At 39.3% G+C, this 23,245-nt stretch overlaps 1 long non-coding RNA gene across 1 annotated transcript; it reads left to right on the forward strand.

Annotated features, from left to right (window-relative positions):
- Positions 1 to 1,444: 1,444 nt before the first annotated feature.
- Positions 1,445 to 8,582, forward strand: LOC124888569. The gene is made up of 2 exons (XR_007047037.1): positions 1,445 to 4,093; positions 7,110 to 8,582. It is a non-coding gene; the product is annotated as an uncharacterized LOC124888569 (long non-coding RNA).
- The last annotated feature ends 14,663 nt before the right edge of the window (positions 8,583 to 23,245 follow it).

Below are 23,245 nucleotides of genomic sequence, written 5' to 3' on the forward strand. Positions count from 1 at the left end.
AGATGAAATGGTCAGCATTATTCCAACTTCATGGGTCACTAAATATGAGAATTTGAGAGTCTATCCACAACCTCGCAAGTCCACTGAAGATTCTGACCACCACTATCTCAAAAGGTCACCAAAAACAACCTTCTACATCCCCATGTGTAACCCAAGTGATGATTTTTCAAATGTCAAGGACCCAAGTACAATCCTGAAGTTACTCACTAGCTTTATGAGACAAGGTGATTGGATAAAGAACTTCATTGATGAGAGTCGTAGTCTGATGTGGCGTAAATTTCCTTTCTCAGGAAATTACCCATGGAAGACTAACTGTGACTGTTGAATCTACAAAAGAAGGGCTAGTGCAGCTACTCAACCCGAGATGCTTCTGATGCCCCTCTCGACATCTAGTTACAAAGATGCTTAGCCATCAGACCACCGATCTGAAGAGGATAACCTAACCTGAGCTCCAAAATCTCCATATGTTATCTAATCGGAAGGTGCTTGAAATGCCCCTCAACATGCCATACTTACTAGAGCATTACAAAGCTAGCCTTAGGCTATACAGTCTAAAAAATGCCCACTAGGATCCTCAATACTTGATTTTCTTAACCAGCAACGGAATTAAATGGCCTCGTTGGAAGAACAGATCTACCTCCTAAAATATGATCATGCTACACTCCAAAATACCGAAAAAAAATGACCTTATTTCCCAAAACATATCCAATACAAGGTTTGGTCCAACCCTTTTCCACCTCTCTACCTCGTCCATACATACCAACACCATTCTCTCCAGCTCCCATAGATGAACGTGAGGAGTTTAGCATTGCCAATTTCTTATGGGAAAGGAAAGATACCATGGCATCTCAAAAGGAATATGCATGTGCCTTATAGCAAAAGGCCAGAGTATCCGCCATATTCCTACATGAATACTCTCCACAAAGATTAAGATAATCTTATTCATCTATGCAATTCACTTCAGCCTCAGAAAATAAACAGACAAGGATGTATGCCATGACATAAAAGGTTGAGAAGATAAGGTGTTCTAGGCAGGTTCCCTATAAATCTAATAGGATGGTGTCGACACGTGCTCCCATCAACCATGGTCCAGTTTTTGTAGTCCCAACTGATGATCTTGAGATCAAGAGAATAGAGGCACAGGATGAAGATTCATCAGAGGCTACTTCTATTCAGAGTGCATCAAAAGACTGTGATCCTGAAGAATAGTTGCAGGACAACAAAGACAACAAAGTTTATCCGGCACATATGATGATCAAAAACTGTGAATGAGATTCCACTACTTCAGATAATCTCTTGTATATCCTTAATAAGGAATCCCATAACTGCGAACAGGCCTCTCTGAAGCAGTGTCATCTCAAGAACTATGATAAGGCTGTTGACTTGATCCACCTCAATCAAGTTAACACAAGTGTTGTTGTTCCAAAGGATGATGGGCTCATGAAAAAAGAATCATCACACAATATAGTCTCCCATCCTTTAGAGAAACATAAGGAAACTTTATTCGGTAATACCATGTCAGATGAATTTTCCCAATCATCCGCTCTGACGATAAGCATTATGATCTAGCTCTCAAACTAGAAGTTTCTCCTCAGCTGTCCAGACATTAGGCAAGGCACAAGAGATATATGTTGTTTAGACGGGACAGAAAGAAGAAACCATTGGACGAAGAGAAAATTATCAGCAAAGATGCCACACCCTCCACCAAGAAAGATCTAGGAAAGCACAAATGCTTCATCTGCCGTGACAAAGGACACTTTTCAAAAGAATGTACCAAGTCCAGAAAGATGAAGAGGGAAGCACAAGCTTCAGAGAATATCATGGCTTGTCCTAAAGATCTTGACGATCCCTATCCAACAGTAGAAGAAATTACTAGGTCTACTTTCAATGTAGAGAAAGGAATATCCGAGGACATCTTCATTATTGACCAATCACCATGTTTCTTTAGAAGACAGTCATCTGGTCCTAACAATAACTTTTGTGCTAGTGATTGTGTCAAGAACGATGGAGATGCTTTCTAGCAATCAATCTAATTGCCCAAGAAGGACTGTCCATCTATGTTAGAGAAACACTCTAGCAAGCCAGTGTCTCTCAAAAGGTCTTCGAGCAAAAAAGAATAACTAGTGATCCAATCCCAGAAAGGAGGCTTGAACCAACAACAGAGGCAGAGGAAACCATTGTTTCAACTCCATCCCTGCCTCAGGACTTCAGAATATTCAGGATGAAGAAGAATCTGGCTGACGGAGAACAATGCATGACACTGTCAGATTGCACTTCCAAATTCTCCAAAATCCTCAAATACAGGTGGAATACACTTAGTATTGTGGATAAAACCAATTATCTCACATTCCAAGACTTTGCCGCCAATAACAGAATCTTGCTAGAAGCCTTCTGCAAAGACACGAGCTACACAAAGAAGGCTATTTTCTAGGCCATGAAGAGTCAATGCGAGAAGAGATCTGTACTAAAGCAGATTATTGATAAACACCTAGTTTTTGATTCTCATTACAGAAGGAACAATCTTGTTATGAAGTTCAACTGTCCCTGTTCAAGATGTCAGGAGGGATCCCAGTGAAAGCTGTTGTTCAGGAGATTCAAACAACCTAGGCCTCCAGATGACAATCCTAGGGTACCCAGGAAAATAAGGCATTTCAAACGAAGGAGCCCAGCAGATTTTAGGAAGAGGAATGATAGTTGCTTTATCTATAGAAAGCCTGGTTACTTTGCAAAATATTTTCCTAAATCCAAGAAGTCAAAAGATGTTGTCCACCTCTTTGAAAAAATAGGTGATCATGTTGGAATCTATCCCAACAAATAGGTCGACCTTAAATCGGTATTGTCACTGGAAGAAGAGCTGATGCAGGACATCATCTTTTCCATAGATATCTACAAAAAATGAGGAGAAATCTATGTTACTAAGGACAACTAGAAATTGTCAAGTCAGTTTCTTATGTTCAACACACCAGGAATGTTATCATCTGAATTAGAAGATCATTCTTTAGATCTATTCAACAAATATATAGATCCTTCAGATCCATCTATCATCTGAGAAATTTAGACTTTCAACAAGCTTCAAGTATTCGAAAGGCGTAACAAATATATCCTGAAGCTGTTAGGTGAACATCCAAAATATCTTTGTTGTTATGTGTTCATTATACTAGAAAATGACTTCCAGCAAGAACTCCAAAAGCTATTCTGCTATATTTTCCATCACTATTTTATCATCATGGAGTTGAAGTTTTATGCCTTCAGGCATTATGATTGAATCCAACCAACTCCAATAAGATTCATGTTATACTGGATTCAACGCTTCAAAGATTTCTGTGATGCAACAGCCTTCAGGTTGTATCACCTGGTACGAATCACAGACCATGAAGTCCAATCCCAGTCGGAGATTTCATCACTCTAGGTATTTCCCGATCTAATGCTCCCTCTTAAAAATAAATGTTGTGAAGAACAATACTTCACTCTACAGAAAAGAAGATGCATTCTAAAGAAAAGGAACTACACCAATGATCATCCTCATAGGGTTGAAGTTCGGCAAAAAAACAAAAGAATATCAGCCACCGTATAAGATTAAAAATGATGAAGCCACAAGTATACGATTGATGGTTCCTCTGCAAGAATGCAAAGATTCATCCAAGAGAAAGAGTTACTTCACCAGATCGATGAAGAAAAGCTTGGAAGGCCAAGAACGCCTCATGCATAAGCACGAGGTAGATTGGTGGATAGAAGAAGCATAAGCGAGATCATCGCCACCGGCAATATCCCATAATGCTACCTGAAAGATGACGTAAGATGAAATGTGAAATAAGTTACCTTATCCACTGGGTTACCCTTTCCGGTAGGTTATCCTCTCCAGTGGGTTACCCTTCCCAGTGGGTTACCCTCCTGTCCAAGGAAACCCTGTCTGATGGGTTACCCTCATAAGTAGGTTATCCTTTCCAGTGGGTTACCCTCCTCTCCAAGCAAACCCTTCTCAGTTGGTTACCCTTTTAGATAGGTTTCGAAGCACCTAACTCAGCTACTTTGAAGATAAGGAGCTTATCCACCTTCTTGCAAGATGCCTGTAAAGTTGCTGATGCACCTGCTTGTAAGTTGTTGACTCACCTGCTTGGAAATATTGTGACATGCCAACAACATAGTTTGGTTTGTTTTTATTTGGCCCCCCTCATATTAGTAGGGGCGATGTGAATAAAGATAAGGCTTATCCAGTCATAACAGATAATGCTTATCCCTTCAAAAAGTATAAGACTTATCCAGCCATCAGGGATAATTCCAATCTCTTAGCTTAGCTGTTAGGATAGGATTTTATTATTTCATTTGATGTTTCTCCATATCTTAGCTTATTTAGTAAGCTTTCTTTAGCTATAAAAAAAAGCCTGGGCCTCTTATATAGTTTCTCTCTACTATCAATAAAGATGTTTGTTGGCTAAACTTTCCTTCTCTTGATTTCTCTCTTCAAAAGGGATGGATACTTCAATCCTTTATGTCAGAGTAGGGGGTAAGGAAATACTAAGGCAAAGTGCTAGCTTGTTGCGACGGAAACAATGGCACCCCAAAGTTTGTTTCTATGTTTATGAAACAAAGTTGGCTTTGTCCACACATCGTAGATGTCTAAGTACAAACAATGGATATGAAACAAATTTGGCTTTGTCCACATGACATAGATGTCTAAGTCTTTTCCATGTCTATGAAACGAAATTGGCATAGTCCATGCCATAGCTTTCTAAAAGGATTCCATATTTGAGAAAGAACACGTTGATTTGAGGTCTGCCTTAGTACACCTTTTTTTCCACGGCTGCTAGAGGGCAACAGGCCAGGGAGATCCACCGTAAGACCTCATTTTAGGCATATACAAAACAGTTTTGTACTAAGGAGAAAAGGTATTTCATATGTTTTAAGAATGGCAAACTCAAGCCATCCTTCATTTGAGTTGTGAAGGTTTTGTTGCCAAGGCAAACCATCCTTGATGTATAGCTTGTAGTTAAAAAGTCATGCCATCCTATTTTTGGGTTGAGAAGGCTTTGTATATAAAAAACAAACTATGTATATGGATGTGTAGCTCAGTCGTTTGAAAGTTAGGGTGTGTAGAGTAAAATATTTGATTTCATATGGCATGCACCTATGGAGTCGTGAATCACTTGTAATGTTGAAAAGGTTAGTCTCTATGTTTGTGGTGTCGATGAAAGCTTTGACACGTTATGGCGTACAACCTTCACTGTGTTAAAACCGCCTGTTATGTTGGAAAGTTAGTCTCCGTGTTGGTGGTGTTTGACGAAAGCCTTGACTTCATATGGCATGCTGCTTTCATGGTCGTGAAACATCCATTCATGTTGGAAAGTTCGCGTCTGTTTCCTAGCTGCCTGGCTGCTCTCGCCAACACTTCTCCGTGGGTATGAAATACACGGGGAGGCAGAGGGGCACGGAAGACTGCCAGTGAGAGCAGTCAGGTGGCTAGACAATAGACCCTGAACTTTCTAATATGAAATGCGGTTTCATGACCATGTAGGCGGCAAACCATATAAAATCAAAGCTTTCGACAAACACCACAGACACATAGACTAACCATAGACACAGAGACTAACTTTCCAATATAATAGGTTGTTTCAATATCAAAAAGGTGGTACACCATAACAAGTCAAAGCTTTTGTTCACACCACAGAAATAGAGACTTAACTTTCCAACATGACAGGCGATTCATGACCATATAGGTGGTACGAAATACAATATCAAAGCTTTTAATCTACATACCGCAGCTTTCCTACGACTGAGCTACGCATCCTTATAGACATTTTGCATTTTATCTATAAAGCCTTCTCAACCCAAACATGGGATGACATAATTTTGGAACTGCAAGCTACATATCAAGGATGGTTTTACTTGGAAACAAAGCCTTTGCAACCCAAAAGAGGGATGGGTTGACTTTGCCTGTGTTAAAATATATGAAATCCCTTGTCTCCTAGGTACAAGACTATTCCATATATGCCTAAAAATGGATCTTACCGTGGCTCTATCTGTCCTATTGCCCTCTAGAGGACTTGGAAAAAAAGGTGTACAAAGACAAACCTCAGATCTGTGTGTTTTTTCTCAGATATGGAATCTTTTCGGAAAGCTATAGCATAGACTAAGCCAATTTCGTTTCATATACATAGAAAGGACATTGACATTTACGTCGTATGGACAAAGCCAACTTCATTTCATATACATGGAAGGTACTTAGACATCTACGTCATGTGCACAAAGCCAACTTCATTTCATAAACAGTGTTGGATAGTGCCGGTGGCGGTGAGCTCATGTATCCTTTCATCCACCAATCTACTCCGTGCTTCTGCCTGAGGCATTCCTATCATTCCAAGCTTCTCTTCATCGATCTGGTGAAGTAACTCTTTTTGCTGGATGAATCTTTGCATTCTTGAGGCTGAGCTTCATCTGTATACTTATGGATTCATTATTTTTGAACTAATAAGGTGGCTAATATTCTGTTGGTGTTCATCAGACTCCATCATTGGTGTAGTCCCTTTTCTTTGGAATGCATTTGCTTTGCTGGAGAATGAAGCATCATTCTTCACAAGATTTATTTTTAAGAGAGACAGTGACATTGAGAAATTTCTAGAGTAATGAAATTTATGACTTAACTTGGATCTCATGTCGTATGATTCCTACCAGATGGTACAACATATAGATTGTTGCATCGTAGAAATATATGAAATATCGAATCCACTATAGCATGAATCTTTTTAAAGCTTGTTGGATTTGATAAAAATGCCAAAAGGCATAATATTTGAACTTTATGACGATATAATAGTGATGGAAAATGTAGCAGAATAGCCATAGGAGTTCTTGCTAGAAGTCATCGGCTAGTACAATGAACGCATAGAAAAAGAGAAATCCTGGATGTTTTCCGCACAACTTTAAGATGGATTTGTTATGCCTTTTGAATACTTGAAGCTGGTTGAAAGTCTAGCTTTCTCAGAGGATAGATGGATTTGAAGGATCCATATATCTGTTGAACAGATCTAGAGAGCAATCAGCTATTTTGGATGATAATATTCCTGATGTCTTGAGCATGAAAAACTAATTGGCTGATTTCTGGTTGTCTTCTACAGTGATGGATATCAGGTAGAGATCAGTAGCATCGATATCTCCTAATTCTTCATAAGCCTCTACAGAGAAGAGGGTGTCCTCTGTCGGCTCTTCTTCCAGCGAGAAAATGGATTCAAGGTTGTCCTCTTCGTCGAAATAGATTCCTGTATGATCAACTATTTCATCAAAGAGGTGGACAACATCTCTTGATGTTTTGAGTTGAGGACAGTTTCTTGCAATGTAACTAGGATTATTACAGATGAAGCGGCTATCATTCTTCTTCTGGTAGTACGCTTGGCTTCTTCGTCTGAAATTCCTGGTCTGCCTTACTGCCTTAGGATCATTTTCTAGAGGTCATGGTAATTTGAATCTCCTGAACAACAACTTTTGTTGGGATCCTGTCTGGCGACTTGAACAGGGGAAATCGGACTTTATAACAAGATTGTTCCTGCCGAAATAAGGATAAAAAATCGGATAGTTTCCGATAATCTGCTTTATGATAGATCTCTTCTTGCATAGACTATTCAAGGCCTGGAAGATGGCCTACCTGGTGTAGCTCATGTCTTTGCAGAAGGCTTCAAGTAGGATTTTGGTATTGGAAGCAAAGTCTTCGAATGTAACATAATTATTTTTATCCGCTCCCAAGTGTATTCCTCTAGCATGTGAGGATTTTGGAGAATCCGAAGGTGCTATCTTATAGTATCACACATCATCCTCTTTCATCCAGATTCTTCATCATCATGAAAGTTCTGAGGTCCTGAGGAAGGGATAGAGTTGCAGCAATGGTTTCCTACGGCTCTATTGATGTTTCGACTTTTGAGGAAACATTTTTGGACTTTCTCTTAGGATAATTGTGTGTTTTCAAGCATCTATTGTTGTATTGATCATTGCGTTTTAGTGTTTTCAGGACAAGGATAAAACGCGAAGAATAACTAGGAAAAACTGGCAAAGCAACAGAAAAATAACAAGCAACGGTCTAGGTGATGGACCATCGACCCTGTGATGAAACATCGGCCTAAACAATCGCCAATAAATAGAATGTTGTGCCACTGGAAGTCCCACAATGGTCACAGAAATGGACCATCGCCACTGTGATGAACCGTTGGCCTAGACCGTCTCCAAGAAATAGAATGTTATGCCACTAGAAGTCTTGCGGTGGTCCAGGCGACGGACCATCTCCTCTGTAATGAACTGTCGCCCGTTCCGTCTAGTATGAAGCAGTAATTCCGAGTTTGAATTTTAAAATCCCAGTCCTAGAATCATATAAATACTAAGTATTAGGTTTTATTTTGTCATTTTTGACAGTAGTATCATATTTTTCACCTCTATTGACAACATTATAACACTATTCTTTGAGATTGGAAGCTAGAACTTGGGATCTGACTACTATTCATATATTTTTTCATTGAAGATTGAGATAACAATATTGTGATTGTTGTAAGTACTCCTTTAAAATTATTGATGAATATTAATATGTTGTTGATATCTTACATGGAGATGAGTGGCTAAACTCTATTTATTAGAGAGTTCTTTGGGGTTGTGAATTCATCTGATTTTTAATATGTATTTAAATTGCATGAACTTCTCTTCATTATAATGATATCTCTTGGTTGCAAACTTGCGATGTGAGCCTATGAACACCACTTGTCTGAGCAAAAAATTGGATGATGGGAAAAGTGATGATTCACATTATATCCATAGATTTACCCTTTGGATTAAGGGTCAATGCCCTAACGGGATTAACCCTCATGCGAATTCTATTGAATAATACATGAATCCTTTAAGTTCGAATGAAATAAAGGGTAAAGTACCCGTTAGGTTGAGAAACAAGTGGGTAAATCCTTGGAATTCAATACTTCTTGTAATTGAAATCATGATTTAGAAATTGAACTCCGATTAACAACCCTAACTGCTTGAACATCTTGGTGAGCATAACCCTAGTTATCCTATTCTCATTGAAGTTATATTTGCATTAACTCTTATTAGTTGGACCTCTGTGTAATAAAATACCAAAAGAATAAGATTAACACATCAAAACCCCCCTTTATCTCAGAACCTTAGATCAACAGTCTATTAAGAATCAACTTGCTAAGTTGCATAAGTATTCCCTGTGGGATTCGACCCCAACCTTTGTTGGGTTCTATATTTCAAAACGACCGCTTACACTTTTGTAAGAAATTTGTAAGTTGGGTGTATAAAAGTTTGCCGTCGTAGCAGAGGAATACGACTGTCAATTAAGTCTATGATTGTTAATTGATCTTTGGTCAAAGTTTCCCAAATTTTACTTTTTTCTTGTTGTATTAGTTCTGTGTAGGTTGATTGTCCTGTATTCCAAGTACACAGAGATCAGGTGAACCCTTATTACCTATTCATCCAGAACCTCAACTTTTTGGCAGAATGGATGGTCAACAAGACCCGGAGAGATTAGCTGCTCAGCAAGAAGAAGCTAGACTGGCTACATTAGTAGCTGCACAGTCGAATCAACAGAATGCAGACAATGCAGGCCGAGCACTAAACCTAGATGATGATGATCTGGGTGATGATGACTTATTAAATCTAGTCAAGTAGAGACATGCAGATAAAGTGCCTGCACTGGCAAACAGAAATGTCAACCGAAATTACCATGCTAGGGTGTGACTAGAACGCCAGGCCATCCAATTTAATCTTGATGATGATGATGACGATTTGGATGGAGCTGGTGCAACAGGGGCTATTATTCCTCTGACCTTAGCACCTAGAGCCAAGTTTAATATCACGAGCACTATGATCCAGTTATTACATCTCAAAGGGTTGTTCGGTGGACCTGTAGGTGATGACCCGAATATGAATTTGGTCAATATTATCTCAATATGCAAATTGTTTGACAACCCAGGAGTTTGGGAAAATACTATTAGGTTGCGGTTGTTCCCATTGTCTCTGTCTGGGGAGGCAACTTTATGGTTGAATGGAACTCCTGACTCTATTACCAATTGGAGGCAACTGAAAGATGCTTTCCTAGAAAGGTTTTTTCGGCCATCTAAGAGGTCATAGTTGAGAGATGAGATCAGTAACTTTAGATAGCTTCCAATTGAGGCTCTCCATGTGACTTGGGAGAGGTTCAAGAAAAAGCTTATACAGTGTCCAAATCATTAGATGACTAATGTCCAGCTGATGGAGATCTTATATCAGTCTTTGAACTCCTTAACAAAGCTAGTAGTGGATAATGTTGCAGGTGGGGCATTCATGGATCTCACTTTTCCTGAAGCAGCTGAGATGTTTGACCGTATGATGAAATAGAGTAGAGCTTTGCATGCCAGGTAGTCTGAGGTAGCAAGCTCTACTGTATCTATTGGCATGGCCCCAGATTAGAGGCGGAGGAAAGAGGAACATAATCAGGACATGGCTCACATAAAGTCATAGATGGATATTCTCACTAAGCACTTATTATTAGGAAAGATAGAGAAGGTTAAAGTTGTAGTGTCACAGGGAAGGGCTGACTCTGATTCTGAGGAGGAAGCCAATTATTTGAACAATCAAGGGGGTTTTCGAGGTCATGGACAATAAAACTATGGTTGGAACTATTATGAAAAATCTGGCTATAAGGACTGCGATCAAGGAAATTGGAAGAATAAGAATGACAGGAGTGGGTTGTATGTTCCTCCTAGAAACCACGAGGTTGTCAGTACTAGTTCGGGAAAGTTATCTATCGAGGACATGATGGCTAAGTTATTGAAGGGAGTAGAAGCAAACAATACTAGGGTAGCTGAGATAAAAAGGGAATTTCCTTGATAAATCAGCTTGTTGATTGACACTCTACTTTGATAAAACAATTAAAGCAACAGATGAACCAACTTTCTGTCGCATTAAATTAGAGGAAGAGTGTCACCCTACCAAGAGACACAGTTTACAACCCGAGTAATGATGGTTCATATATGGCAATTACCACTAGGAGTGGTAAGGTATTAGCAAACCCTCATATGGGTAAGCTTGGGGTTGATATTGTGGTATATAATGTTGAAAAAGTGGAGATTGATCATCCAGTGGTGTATTAATCATCTAGTGGTGTCTTAGAAACTAGATAAAGTTATTGATGATACACCATCCAACCATCAAAAGGTTGATAAGTTAGAGAAGAGAAAGATAAAGGACACTGAAGTGGTGGTTACTACGCTCCCAAAACCACCTTCTCCATTTCCCCATCAGTTGCAGAAGAAGGCCAATGATACAAAGTTTGGCAAATTAATGGCCATGCTTAAGCAGTTAAGGACCAATTTTCCATTGGTGTAGTCATTAGAAAAATGCCCGGGTATGCAAAATTTATGGAAGACCTTGTCACGAAGAAGCGAACGGTTAGCTTAGAGCCAATGGAAAATCTCCTTCATTGTGGTGCTATCTCCATAAGTTCTTCGGTTCAGAAAAAGGTAGACCTTGGAGCATTTATTATCCCATGTACTATTGGGCCTCTTGGCTTTGCAAAAGCTCTATGTGACTTAGGATCTAGTATAAAACTGATGCCACTGGCTGTGTATAACAAGTTGGGTTTGGGGGATCCCTTGCCCACAAACATAAGACTAGTTATAGTAAACAGGTCTGTGAAGCGGCCCTTGGGAATTCTATATGATGTATTAGTAAAGGTGACCAATTTGATATTTTTGGCTGATTTTGTCATTCTCAATTATAAGGTGGATTTCGAGGTGCCCATAATCTTGGGTCGACCTTTTCTTGAAACCGGGAGTGTACTTATTGATTTGAGCGCAAATGAGCTACTATTTTGGTTGACTGATGAGGTAGCTAGATTTGATAAATGCTAGTCCATGAAACAACATAAAGATATAAGTGTATTTTCTATTGTGGATTTCTATTATGAAGAAGAGCAGGAAGTGCCTATAGAAGAAAAATTTGTTGTGGAGACATTAGCCGCTGTATTGATGAATTTCGATCATAATGGTATTGAAGATTATAAGGATACTGTGTATGCCTTAACAGGCATGTGGTATTATTCATATGGGCCTAAGAAGTTGGACTTGGACTTGAACAATCGTTAAGTCCACCTAATAAACCTTCTATCGAAGAGCCACCCACATTGGAGATGAAAGAGTTGCCCGATAATTTGAGGTATATATTTCTGGGCAGTGGGAATACACTACTTGTTATTATTGTAGCTGATCTAGGTGAACAAAAGGTGGAAGCCCTTACCTCTTTTCTAAAGAGGTATAAGAGAGCTATTGGTTAGACGATTGCAGATATCATTGGTATTCCTCCTGGTATATGTATACATAATATTTAGCTAGAGGAGTATTGTATCCAAACTATTGAGCACCAACATTATCTAAATCCACTTATGCAGGAGGTGGTGAAGAAAGAAATCATCATGTGGCTAGACACAGAAGTAGTATACCCCATCTCAGATAGTAAGTGGGTGAGTCTTATTTAGTGTGTGCCGAAGAAATGACGCATAATAGTTATGGATAACGAGAAGAATGAGTTGATCCCACTTAGGACTGTTACTGGGTTAAGGTTGTGTACAGATTACAAAAAACTTAACTCATGGACACTAAAGGACCACTTCCCAATGCCTTTCATGGATCAGATGCTTGATCGGCTAGTGGGAAGTGGTTGGCATTGTTTCTTGGATGAGTATTTTGGTTATAACCAGATTTCTATTGCTCTTGAAGATCAGGAAAAGATGACATTCACGTGCCCATATGGCATGTTTGTTTTTAAATAGATGCCTTGCGGTTTGTGTAATGCACCTAACACTTTCCAGAGGTATATGATATCGATATTTTCTGATATGGTTGAAGTCACTTTAGAGGTGTTTATAGAAGATTTGTTTGTTGTTGGTGATTTCTTTGAGCTCTGCTTGCTAAAACTTAGTTGGGAATTGCTGCGGTGTGAAGAGTTTAACATTGTCCTTAAATGGAAAAAATGCCATTTCATGGTGAAGGAAGGCATTGTTCTTAGCCACAAAATTTTGGCTAAAGGAATTAAAGTAGACAAGGTAAAGGTTGAAGTGATTGAGAAACTACCTCCCCTATCTCAGTTAAAGGGGTATATAGCTTTCTCTCCCATGCAAGGTTGTATCGCATATTCATAAAGGACTTTTCAAAGAATGCAAACCCACTTTGCAAACTTCTTGAGAAGGAAGCTAAGTTCTCTTTTGATGATGACTACAAAAAAACTTTTGAATGCCTTAAGTTTAAATTTGTGGAGGCTCCAATTATTGTTGCTCCTGATTAGACGAAGCCGTTTGAGATTATGTGTGATGCCAGTTGAGTGACACTTGGAGCTGTTCTTGGACAAAAGAAAAAGAAGTTGTTCCATCCAATATATTATGCAAGCAAGGCCCTAAATGGGGCTCAAAAGAATTATTCTATGACTAAATAGGAACTTCTAGCAGTGGTGTATGCTTTTGAGAAGTTGTGGGCATATTTGTTAGGTACTAAGGTAGTAGTGCACACTGAACACTCTTCCTTAAGGTAATTAATAGCGAAGAAGGATGCTAAGCCAAGGATGATCCAGTGGGTATTGCTGCTTCAGGAATTTGACTTCGAAGTCAGGGATCAAAGAGAAAGTGAGAATCAGGTAGCAGATCACATTTCCATACTCGAGGCGAGCAGGCAGTCAAGAACGAGCAAGATATTGATGATTCATTTCCAAATGAGAAAATATTGGCTGCAGTGCTTGAGAAAGTACCTAGGTATGCTGACTTCACAAACTATGTGGTAACTGAAGTGTTGCCAGAGACTCTTTCCTTCCATCAAAGGAAAAAGTTTCACCATGATGTGACACATTATTTCTGGGATAAGCCGTATCTGTTCAGGCGGTATGCGTATGGCATTATTAGGCGGTGCATCCCTGAAACTGATATGTTGATTATCTGGAAGCAAGTCATGATTCCCCAGTTGGAGGTCACCATGCTGGCGATCGAACTGCAAGAAAAGTGCTTCAAAGTAGATACTATTGACCTTCCTTGTTCAAAGACGCCTACGAGTTTGTGAAGAGATGTAACCAATGTCAAAGGAAAAAATCTATCTCAAAGCACCATGAGATGCCAATGTCTAAAATACTAGTGGTAGATTTATTTGACGTCTGGGGAATCTATTTCATTGGACCATTTGTGAGCTCATTTGGGATGAAGTACATATTAGTTTCTATTGACTACGTCTCAAAATGGGTTAAGGAAGTAATCTTGCTAGATAATGAAGGAAAGTGGGTTGCTACATTCTTAAAAAGAACTATCTTCTCTCACTTTGGGGTGCCCCATACCATTATAAGTGATGGGGGATCACACTTTTGCAATAAGATATTCAGAGCTACCTTGGAAAAATACAAAGTTAAGCAGCATAAGGTGGCTACCCCATACCACCCATAGACCAGTGGGCAGGTGGAAATATCTAATTGAGAGATCAAGGCTATCCTTGCCTAAATGCCAGCAGGAAAGATTGATTTAGGAAGTTGGACGTCGCCTTATGGGCATATCGAACAACTTTTAAGAAACTTATTGGCATGTCACCATATCAATTGGTTTATGGCAAGGCATGCCATTTGCATATTGAGCTGGAGCATAAAGCACTGTGGGCACTAACATGACTTAATCTAAACAGGAATAAGGCGGTGGATATAAGACTAAGGTAGCTGAATGAGATGGATGAGTTCCATCTTAGAGCTTATGAAACAGCTGACCTATATAAGGAAAGAATGAAGAAGTACCACGACCACAGAATTAAAAAGCAAGATTTTCAGAAAGGTGACTTGGTGCTCCTCTTTAACTCCAGACTCAAAATTTTTCTAGGTAAGCTCAAATCCAAATGGTCTGTCCCATTTAGAGTTAACCAAGTCTACTCATCTGGAGTAGTGGTACTAAAAATGAAGATAGAAGTGTCTTCAAAGTTAATGGGCAGTGTGTGAAACTGTATATATCATTATAATGGATTTAATAAAGAAGATTGCTATAATCTATCTCGATAAAGTCTGAGTAATTGAGATAATTGAGTCATGTCGCAACGATAAATCAGGCGTTAGTGGGAGGCAATCCACAGTGTGTCGTTGTAAAGCATTTGTTTAAGCTATTTTCTTATTTTGTGCAAGCTGAAGGGATTGTGTAAGTGTGTAGGTCTGACAGTGCAGGAAAACAAAAGCTTAAAGAGTTTTGGATGACTGACGAATTATCTGATGGACCATCGCTACCTCGACGAACCATCATGGGAACCATCGTAACAAAGGCCAGAAACTATGTTACTAGAAAAATAGCAAAGGGTTGATCGACAGAGCATCGCAAGGTTAACGTATCATGGGCCTAACCATCTCCAATTAGTCATAAGGTAAGGTCACTAGAAAAGTGCGACGGGTAACCCGACGGACTGTCGTACATGCGATGGACCGTTGTCTAGATTGTCGCTCTTATCCCTAGGATAAAGGGTCAGGTTCGATTAATTTAAATTGTCAAATATTTCATTCTTATTTTACCTAAAGGGTTTTAAAGGGATAATTTAAAGTGGTTAAATAACGCCCCAACTGTTCAAGTTCCTGAGAATATTTAGTTTCCATGCATTCAACGTATCTGAGACCTTTCATTCTCTTCTTAGACTTCTCCTCTTCCCTTTCCCATTTATTTAAACTTCATCTCTTCTTCGTTCCTCTCCATCACAAGCAAAGAAATGTTTTTCACAAAAGTAAAGTTCCATCTTGCGTCCTGTGTTTAGTGTAAATGTCAAAATAGTGATCAAGTACTGCAATAACAAGGTATGATCTCTTTATCACTCTCTATTTTATTCGACACTAAGAACAAAGAAAGCCTGTGAAGGCTTTACTGTTGAAATAATTCTCTTTAACCTTGGTTGATTTTTTGTGGGTCTGAACTAAGTCTAAACCTATCAAACACTATCCTAGGTCAAGTCTGAGTAGTCGATGGACCAAAAAGGGAAAAAGTGGTGATGTATTATTGATTTAAATGCTATGAAAATCATGTTTAAATGCAGTGTACGCAAGGTGTTCAACAAAATGGCAAAAAGAGACCTGAAGTTGAAAATTACAGGCGATGGCTTGCGCAAAGGACCATCGTAGTCCCGACGATCCATCGCCTGAAGCGGTCACAATGTTCCCAGAGATAGAGTTACTGGAATTGACCTGATGGTTGGGGTTGATGGAATATAATAGACCCGACGGACCGTCGCCCTATCTATCGCTGCTCAAAAACTTTTCTATCTTCTGGTTTGAGTTTGAATGTCTCGCTTGCAGGTGATATAGCAAAAAAACTACCACTAACCAGAGGCAGGGGTGGAGTCCAAAGAGCTAGGCAAAAGCCATCATAGGGTTTGAATGCACCAGCTCACAACACCTGGCAAAGATATCAAGTGGTTTCTTCTTCCTCCACGTCTAAAGAGGAGGGTGACAATAGCAGCACCAACAGCTCGACCTCGTGCCCGATTGAGGAAGCGGTTGAAACATCTAACCCCACCATAGTGGAAGTTTCAGAATAGGAGGATCCACACTTTGTTTAGCGCAACGACCCAAAACTGTGGGAGGCTATCAGGTGGCAGGTTGAAGGTGCGCGGAAGCATTTCTACTGGAGAAAAATGACATGTTGGAAGTCAAGAGGCCTATTTTTAACGAAGATCAGATTGTGACTACAACTCTACACGAGTATCCAGAACTTGAGCGCCGATTCAATGAATATGAGTTGGCATGGATGAGTCGACCACTTGTATCCTATCCACTGAGTCTGGTTCGTGAATTTGTTTCCTACTACTTGGCATTGCTGGAGAAAGACTGTCCATCAGGTGCATCATTATTCAGAAATATGAAATATCTAGATACAGTTCTTGTGCGGGAAGTCAACATAAATATCTTGGAGTGTACACTAAATAGGTTCTTGTTCTGGCCTGAATATGAGATACCAGCATTAGTTGTTCTTGGCGAGCAACCAAAGGCCTTGACTGGCTAGAATATTGACAGAAGAAGGTGAGCCTGTGTGTTTATACAACCCATGCGAAAGGATATCTAAGTCATCCCTAAGCTTTAAAACCAAGTTCTAGTGGGAAATTGTGAGGCTTAAGCTAATTCCAAAAGACGGTGATGACTATTTAGAAATCAATAGAGTTGTGATTGTTGTTGTATTGATTGAAGGATTGACTGTGGATTTTGGCCACATATTGTCAATGAATTCTTTACCCATGTTCACAGAACTACCACTGTACTGCTATTTCTGTTTTTGATCATTGAGTTGTGTAGGCAGGCACATGTCCCTTTAATTCGTGAAATTGATAATGAGGTCCGGGAAATGTATAAACAACATATTGAGAAGACAAGGGATGTTGCAAGGTTCGATATGAGATTCAACAGACCTCTAGCTCATTAGACTTACCAACACCAGTTCCTTAAACATTTGAGGTTCCTTCAGGTATGTCATTACCTCTGACTACGTATGTGTGTCCTCCCATATCTGCAGGTTCAGCTTCGATACCGATGAGTGGGTCTGCAGACTCAATATTAGTCCCAGCCCAATATTTTGAATACAGGCTAAACCTGGAGAACTTTGCAAAGGTGATCCAAGCACAAAAAAGGTTTGAGAAATAGTTAGCAATATAGCGGCAAATTTCAAACCCTTTATTGAAAGAATTGTAGAGGAAGCGGTACATCCCTTTAGAAACATTCAGCTAAGGATAGATGATATGGAGGAGCGATTCAACAAGAAGTTAGATGCCATGTCCATTCTAGATTTCGTAAAATTTATGGTTGATTTTAGACAGGCTCAGACAAATAAAGCAGAACTAAAATGGCAGCTGTAGTAGTCCATGTTCGATCCAGCCCAAATTTTAGGTGATGAGGCCGAAGGTCTAATTGACTTAATGGGGATACCGATCAAAGATAAGTGAAAGAAGTAGGTAGATGAACATGCTGAAAGAAAATATGAAAAGAGAAAAAGACGGGAAGCCATGACACCTGAGGAATAAGAGCACCATGATATGAGAAATGCCACTGGAATATTAAGGAGGGATGAGGAGAGAAGAAGGAAGAGAGTAGAAGATGAAGCACCTGAAGTGTCCACTTGTACTCCGATTCTAGAGGATATTGATGTGAGGACCCCTACCACCATAGGGGTCAATATTGCTAAAGATAAGGCCAAAGCAACCTCAGACCATTTGACTGACGCCTTATCTGATTGAGAGGCTGTATAAGTATGGGGGGGGGGGGGGGCGGTAATACTTGTACCATGGGGGTTTTTGTTGCTGATGTTCTTTTCCCTCATGTTTAGTTAGGAGAATCGGCATGTTTAGATCTCATTTTTATTTTTATGTGATGTGATGTAAATATTGTCAAGTGATATCTATATAAGTAATTTTCTATTCTGTTGGCATCATTGTGTATATATGAATGATAAGTAATGGTGGCAAAGTATTTTGAATTTTTGAATAATTATTTCTTCTCACCATTTGGTAAAGTGTTGTACAACCATTTGTAACTCTGAAACTGGCATCAGAATGTTATGTGAAGCAAATCATAGCTATGTGGTATGAATCCCAGGAGTTAGTAGGAGGGGAAATAACTCAATGCCTGTGTGTCTGAGTATTTGTATAGTTCTTGCATAAGTGTTATACCTAGAACTCGCCCATTTTATTGGATGTTATCGGGTTTTGGACTCAATAAGATACGTTAGTAGGACTCCTTATTTTGTTAGTCCACTTAACAAAAATAATGACCCACCAAAATTATTTTGTTCCCTTTGTAAACCCAGATAAGCCTAGTTAGTGTTTGTTCTATCCAAATAAGTTTTATTCACTCTCTAGAAGGTGTTAACATTTAGCTTTGGCCGTGGTCCAATTTTGGATATTGTACACTTCTACTTAAGAAAATCGCCTAAGTTGAGGATGGCTACTGTTGGATTATTGGCGGCCTAGGAAGGTGAATTGAAGTTGGTTTAAGAAGTAGCATCTAGCCCTGGTCTAGTTAAATGTCTAAATAGATATTGTGCACCTCAACTAACTGCATCAGCTTAAGTTGAAGAAGGCTGGTGCTGCTATTCTTTCTAAAAAAAGAGGTTTAAGGCAAGGGGCACAAATAGAATATAAAGATTGGGTATGAGTGAAAGAAACTGAAATCCTTATGAGTAGCTACCAAAAAAAGTTGAGGAGAGTGAATTCTTGTACTTTGAGTCACTTGTCTAAATAGTCAACCCTCACCGAGCTTAAACCACATTACAACCATTAGCAAATCCTACTTGATCTTGGCGAGTCAAACATGAGAGAACGTTAGATAATAAGGATAAGCTTATGGGTGTGAACTATGCTTGTAACTTCTTTTCTGAGAGTGGGAGTCTTAGTTTAGTCCATTATTTGATTGTATAATATGAGGTGTACTTCATTGACTATGAGGGCATATTGAGTTATACCTGGTCTACTTATTTCTATGGGGTATTGTATCTGTAGCTATGAATATTTTGTGTAGTAGTGAATGCCAGTAGTAGATCCATATTTGTTGAGATCACATAGCCAAATGGACAGTTGGATAATTATATGATTGTGTTGGTTTGACTCCGAATTGCCCTTCATGAAGCTCTTCATATATGCATCTTGGTGTTGAGTTGCTTGAGGAAACAAAATTTCCTTAAGTTGAGGGTGTTGATGTTTTGACTTTTGATGGAACATTGTAGGAGTTTATCTTAGGATAATTGTGTATCTTCAAGCAACTATTGTCGTATTAAACATTTGGTTTTAGATTTTTCAGGACAAGGGCTGAACGCCAAGAATAACTTGAAAAAACTAGTCAATGCAATAGAAAAATGACAAGCGATTGTTTAGGTGATGGACCATCGACCCTGCGATAAACCGTCGGCCTAAACCATCACCAAAAAATAGAATGTAGTGCCACTGGAAGTACCGCGATGGTCCAGGAGATGAACCATTGCCACTGCGATGAACCGTCAACCTAGATCGTTGCAAAGAAACCGAATGTTGTGCCAATGGAAGTCTAGTGATGGTTTGTTATTGGATCTTGCCTCCTTTCTTGGACTGGATCACTAGTCAGCTTGTATTAATAGGAGACTATTTGATAGACCGCTAGCTTGCTAGAGCATTTTTCTAGCATAGATTGATAATGCTTCTTGGGCAGTTGGATTGATTTCTGCAAAGCATTTTCATCGCCCTTGACATATCAACTAGCATAGAGGTCATCGTTGATAGTAGATAACTGTCTACTAATGAAGGGTTGCGGTTGGCCGATGAAGATATCCCTGGATATCCCCTTCTCTATACTGAAAGAAGATCTGGGAATGTCTTCTACAACATTCTGAGGATCATCAATATCTTCAGGATAAGGCATGGAGGCACATGCTTCCCTCATCGCCTTTCTTGACTTGGGTCATCCTTTTGAAAAGTATCCTTTGTCATGGAAGATGAAGTATTTATACTTTCCTGGATTTTTCTTGACGGAGGATAGATTTTGCTGATAGTCAACTCTTTTTCTAGCAGATTCTTCTTTCTGGTCCATCTAAACTGCATGTATCTCTCATGCCTTGCTTGGCATCTCGACACTTGAGAAGACCCTTCTAGCTTGAATGCTAGATCTTCATGCATATCATTAGATTAAACTGATTGGTGAAATTCATCCATCATGGGGTTGCCAAATAAAGTTTTCTTATGCTTCTCTAAAGGAATGGAGCCTATATTATGTGATGACTTCTTTTGCATATGCCCATCATCCTTTAGAACGACAGCACTTGTGTTGACTTGATTGAGGTAGATCAATACAATAGTATTATTCTTCTTCTTGAGAAGACACAGTTTCAGAGAGACCTGTTCGCCGTTATGGTATCATTCACAGATTGTGATAATCATATGTGCCGGATCAACTTTGTTGTCATTTTTTCCTGTAATTTTTCTTGCGAATAACAGTCTTGTGATGCTCTCTGGATAGACGGAGCCTCTAATGGATTATCCTACTGCGTTTCTTCTCTCTAGATCTCAAGATCTTCAGCTGAGACTACAAATATTAGACCATGGTTGATGGGTACATGTGTTGAGACCATCTTATCAGCATCATATGGATCCTGGCTTGTTTATCCTATTTTCTCGACTCTTTATCTCATTGCATCTCTCCTTATCTGTTCATCTTCTAGGGGTAAAGTTAATTGTGTTGATGAATGAAGTAAAGGAGGTTGTCCTAATCCTTGTGGAGAGTATTCATGTGGAAATACGGTGGATACTTTGGTATTTCTTCTTATGGCACAGGTGTATTCCTTTTTGGCTTCCATGGCATCTTTCCTTTCCCATAAAAACTTAGCGATGTCGAACTCCTTCTGTTCATCTATGGGAGCTGGAGAAAATATTGTTGGAATTGATGGACATGGTGGAGAAGTGGAAAAGGGCTGGATCAACCCTGTTGAAGGATGTTATTTGGGAAATATGGTTGTTTTTGGGGCATTTAGAAGTTCATAATGATCGTATTTCAGGAGGCAGATTTGTTCTTTAAACGAGGCCATCTCTTTCTATTTCTGGTCAAGAAAATGTAGTATTGAGGATCCTAGTGGGCATTTTTCAAACTGTATTGTTTGAAGCCTGCTTTCCAATGCTTTGATAAGTATTGCATATTGAGGGGCAGCTAGAGCATTTTCTGATTGGATAACTTATGGCAATTTAGGAGCTCGGGTTTGTTTATCATCTTGAGATTGGTGGTTTGACGGGTAAGCATTTTTATGTCTGGATGTAGAGATAAGCATATCAGGTTGAGCAACCCTTCTTCTTCAGATCCTATAGCAACACTCAGTCTTCCATGGGTAATGTCCCGAGAAAGGGCATTTATGCTACATCATACTACGACCCTCATGATTAAAGTTCTTTATCCAATCATGCTATCTCATAAAGCTGGTGAGAAACTTCAGGATGGTACTATGGTCCTTTAATTCCGAAAGATCATCACTTTGGTTGCACATGGGGATATAATAAATGGGGAGGCAGCGGGGAACAGATGATTACCGGCGAGAGCAGCCAGACGACTAGGGAACAGACCCCAAACTTTCCAACATCAAAGGCGATTTCAACACAGTGAAGGTGGTATTCCATAACAAGTCAAATCTTTTGTCGACACCACAGACACAAAGACTAACCTTTCAAACATGATAGGTGATTCACAAATATGTAGGAGACATGCCATATGAAATCAAAGCTTTTACTTGACACACCAAAACTTCTCTACGACAAGGCTACGCATCCGTATAAATGTTTTGATTTTTAGATACAAAGCCTTCTCAACCCAAACATGGGATGGAATTACTTTGGAACTACAAGCTACACATCAAGGATGGTTTTCCATGGTAAAAAAGCCTTGTCAACCCAAAAGAGGGATGGCTTGACTTTACCAGTCTTAGAACACATGAAATACCTTGTCTCCTTAGTACAAGACTATTCCGTATATGCCTAAAAATGGGTCTTACAGCCGCTCTCCCTATCTTGTTTCCCTCTAGCGGCCGCAGAACAAAATTTGTATTAAGGAAGACCCTAGATCTGCGTGTTCTTTCTTAGATATTGAACCAATTCAAAAATGTATGGCATGGACTAAGCGAATTTTGTTTCATATACATAGAAAGGACTTAGACATCTACGTCGTGTGGGCAAAGCTAACTTCATTTCATATACATGGAAAGTACTTAGACATCTACGTCGTGTGGACAAAGACAACTTTGTTTCATAAACTTTGAAAGTAACTTAGGGGTGCCATCATTGCCGTTTCAACAAGCACTTTGCCGTAGCATTTCCTTACCCCCCTACTCCAACCTAAAGGACCGAAGTACCCATCCATTTGGAAGATAGAAAGTAATTGCAAGAGAGTTTAGGCAACAATCATCTTTATTAATAACAGAGAAAAACTATACAAGGGGTTTTAAGGTAGAGAAATCGATGCCTCTAACCTAAAGGCCTAGGTTTCCTTTTATAGATTAAAGAATCTTACTAACTAAGCTAAGCTACGGATAAACATCAAATAAAATAGTACAATCCTATCCTATAATCTAAGGGATAGGCATTATCAGTTAGTAAGGATAAGTCTTATCCTTTTGGAAGGGATAAGCATTATCTGTTATGACTGGATAAACCTTATATTTATTCACACCGTGACCTACTAACACGTGGGGGGCCAAATAAAAACCAAACAAACTATGTTGTTGGCATGTGACAACATGTGCAAG

The sequence above is a fragment of the Capsicum annuum genome, chromosome 11 (assembly GCF_002878395.1).
Source record: "Capsicum annuum cultivar UCD-10X-F1 chromosome 11, UCD10Xv1.1, whole genome shotgun sequence".
Taxonomy (NCBI): Eukaryota; Viridiplantae; Streptophyta; class Magnoliopsida; order Solanales; family Solanaceae; genus Capsicum; species Capsicum annuum.